Genomic DNA, 3,642 nt, shown 5'->3' with positions numbered 1-3,642 from the left:
TAGAAGGGTTAGAATTCACGTATGCTCTTCGCTTTGATTTTTAGACCACCAACAATGAGGCTGAATATGAAGCGTTGATAGCCGGCTTGAGATTGGCCAAGGAAATAAAGGTTCAAAAGCTTGAAGTGTTCACAGACTCGTTGATGGTATCAAGCCAAGTGAATGACAATTACATTGCAAAGGAGCCCAATATGAAGAGATACAAAGAAAAATCCAAAGAGTTGATGAAACCTTCCAAATGTGTACCATCAAGCAAATTCCCAGGTCTCAAAATAAGAAAGCTGATGCCTTGAGTAAACTCGCTTCTCTCACTTTTGCTCACCTTACCAAAAAGGTATTGGTAGAAGTGTTGAAGGCTCCATCAATCGATGAATTGGAAATTCAAGACGTAATCATCGAAGAAGGCACCAAAAGGGTTACCTACTGATCAAGCAGAAGCTGAAAGGGTTAAGGTCAAGTCTAGACAATACGTGTTGCAAGGAGAAATACTCTACAAAAAGGGTTACCTTGCACCCTTGCTAAGATGTGTCAGTCCCGAACAAAGCCAGTACTTGATCAAAGATGTTCGTGAAGGTATATGCGGAGCTCATTTTAGGGCAAGAATGGTGGTTGCTAAATTAATGAACCCTGGGTATTTTTGGCCCTCCATGCACCGAGACACCACTGGGCAACTAAGGAAGTGTGATTCTTGCCAAATTCATGCACGAGTCCCGAAAAGTCCCAAGCATGATCTTGTCCCGATAACCTCAGCATGGCCATTTTATAAATGGGGGATGGACATCGTTGGTCCATTCCCACCAGCCAAAGGTCGAGTTAAATTCTTGTTGGTGGCCATAGACTACTTCACCAAGTGGCCTGAGGTTAAATCACTTGCAAAAATCACGGGCAAACAGATCATTGATTTCGTTTGGGAAAACATCATCTGTCGTTATGGATTACCGGGAGTGCTTGTCACCGACAATGGAAAGCAATTTGTCGATAAGCCTTTCAGCGTTTGGTGCAAAGAATTCAGAATCGCTCAGGTTTTCAGCTCAGTGGCAAATCCGCAGTCAAACAGTCAGGTTGAAAGGATGAATCGAAGCATAGTTGAAGGAATCAAAGCCAGATTGGGAAGGTATGAAAGTAACTGGCTTGAAGAGTTGCCAAGTGTTCTATGGGCCATAAGAACAACCGAAAAAACAAGCCACAAAAGAACACCTTACTGCTTGGTATTCGGATCTGAAGCCGTGATTCCAGCTGAAGTAGGAGTTAACGCATAACATAATGCTTGAACTAATCAATTTGATTTTACAACGGGCCCGTGGCGCATCGCCCGTGGGTCATATTACTAGTACTATCTTAAAACACAAAGCCGGTGGCTTTTGCCACCAACAATTCCTCCGTTTTTGTCTTATATACTGCCATCCATTCGTAACCCTAATCAAATCGTTTCATCGGTTCATCCAATTTTTCTCCACATCACCACATGAACGATGAACGCTGAACAGGTCCACCACTGCCACGAACCGCCCGCACCCTTTACAGCTTCACCACCACAATGGTCGAGGATGGTCTTCTGTAGTGGTGAGAAATCGGCGACTACATCAACCTGAAAGGCGTCGGCAACTTCCACCAGCAAATCCAACCGATCACATAAGATGGGGGTTTTGTTTGTATATTTTAGTTAAAATCGAATTAGGGTTTTGTTCGTATCAAAATGATGACTTTCGTAAGCAGAAGAGGGGGTGATTCTCCAAATTGCGTGTTTTTTCTCCCTTCCTTGACTTGATTCGAAGGTTATTTGTTAAATTTCTTTTCAAATCGAGGCATTTTTGTGTTCAGTTTCATCTACATATTTTGATTTTTGTGATTTTAGTTTGATATGTGGCCATGTGGGAGTTTAACCTACACGAGTATAATTTCATCTAGATTTCTTCTGTTTTGTAACAGTCAAAGAGAGGCTTTTGAAGATTCAATTGGAAGATACCAGGTATATTAGTATATTACTTTTCTGAGATTTGAACATATATAGTCATATATGGCACCATCACATGACACCATACAATAATATGCACCATTCCCCACTATGACACGATGCTGAAAAAAGTTGCTTCAAAATAGCCATCCAAGAAGGCTATGAAGATCCAACTAAAATCCTGAAACCACTATGTGCCATCATAGGAAAAACACAGATCTTCAACGGCCAACCGAGCCCTTACAATTTGTAGTTAATGAGGGTTCAATAGGGCTCCAGACGAAACCACATGTTTAAGACATGTTAGGAATTGACATTTAGAGAATATGAAGCTCGGAAAGATCGTCAGAAAGTGCAAGTGTTAGTATGTGTAAGTTCAGAAGATGAGTTTGAGTGCAAGTCGAATATCTCTGCTGTAGGGTTGGTGCTTATGTTAAGATGCGCTCATGCACATACAAGCTATATCATCGTGTATTTTTTAGTAGATAGAATATTGTTACTTAGGTAAAAGTAAAGTTAAATAAAGTTCTATTTTTAGTAGGTTGTTCAATCACTAGAACTAATGCCGTTTAGAGCGTGTCATAACCTCTGTTCTCACCAAATGAACTGTTCCAAGTTCAAGGTCTGCAGAGCCCTTTTTCCTAATTTTACTATTTTATCTTTTAGTCTTAGGTTTATTGCCGTGTTACTTTCAAGTGAATTAATGTCATCGTTTTTACCTTTGCTACACATGTAATCTTTTCTCCACCCGTGATTTACGACATAATTGTGCTTTATGCGATAGGTTTTTTTATAGTTGTCCTTGCACATGTAATCTTTTCTCCACATGTGATATATACGCTAAACTACAACTTTGTGCTACCGTACCAAGGGGGTATTATAGGTATTTCCTTTTTTGTTGCCATGTAACTTTTTTTATTAGTCGATTGAATGTTGTGTGAAGAATTTTTGTATTATGATCTTGATCAAGTCGATTGATCGGCTGAAGAAGACTGTATCTTTAACACTTTGATTTGTTTTGACCTTTATCGTTTAGTACCGTTTGTTGCTACCGACCAGATCATTGTCAGAATCCTCAGTCGATAAGATCCGCAAATAGACTGTTGAAAGGTAATAACTAACGCATTTGACTTTTCTTTGTGTTTAGTGTCCACCTTTCTATAATCATATAAAGTTAAATCCCCTTGATTTTCTCTTAATTCTTCGAATAAAAATAATTTAGATAAAATCCACACCGGACAACACCTAATCCGTTTGACCCGGTTGGGAAGGATAACGGGTCAGAACATGACATTTTTTATGGGACTTTATGGGTCAAATTTCAATTATGGGTCACATTTTTTATGTGTCAAAGTCGATTATAGATTGCAAATTTGTTGCAGGGGCATTTTGGGTATTATTGAGAATTGAAAGTATTCTTGAAACAAAATTGGACACAAAGAACAGTCAACATGGATCCCGAAGCAAGCCAAAAAGAGACCATGTTGAACTTACAACTCCTAGAGGAAGCACGAGACCAAGCTGCAATTCAAGAGGCCAAGTACAAACAACGGATGGAAGTTTACTACAACAAAAGAGTCAAGAATGAACGTTTCAAGCCAGGAGACCTTGTGCTTAGAAACAATGAGGCTAGTAAAAAAGAAAACCAAGGAAAGCTCGGCCCAAAATGGGAAGGCCCATATACCATC

The 3,642-nt window shown here is 39.6% G+C and overlaps 1 long non-coding RNA gene across 1 annotated transcript; it reads left to right on the top strand.

Annotated features, from left to right (window-relative positions):
* The first annotated feature begins 1,352 nt into the window (after positions 1-1,352).
* On the top strand, positions 1,353-3,119 carry LOC110939031. The gene is made up of 4 exons (XR_004892718.1): positions 1,353-1,775; positions 1,930-1,969; positions 2,739-2,837; positions 2,991-3,119. It is a non-coding gene; the product is annotated as an uncharacterized LOC110939031 (long non-coding RNA).
* Positions 3,120-3,642: the final 523 nt, after the last annotated feature.

This window comes from Helianthus annuus, chromosome 5 (genome assembly GCF_002127325.2).
Source record: "Helianthus annuus cultivar XRQ/B chromosome 5, HanXRQr2.0-SUNRISE, whole genome shotgun sequence".
NCBI lineage: Eukaryota > Viridiplantae > Streptophyta > Magnoliopsida > Asterales > Asteraceae > Helianthus > Helianthus annuus.
The sequence above is the reverse complement of the archived record's forward strand: the minus strand, read 5'-3'. Positions and strand labels throughout refer to the sequence as shown.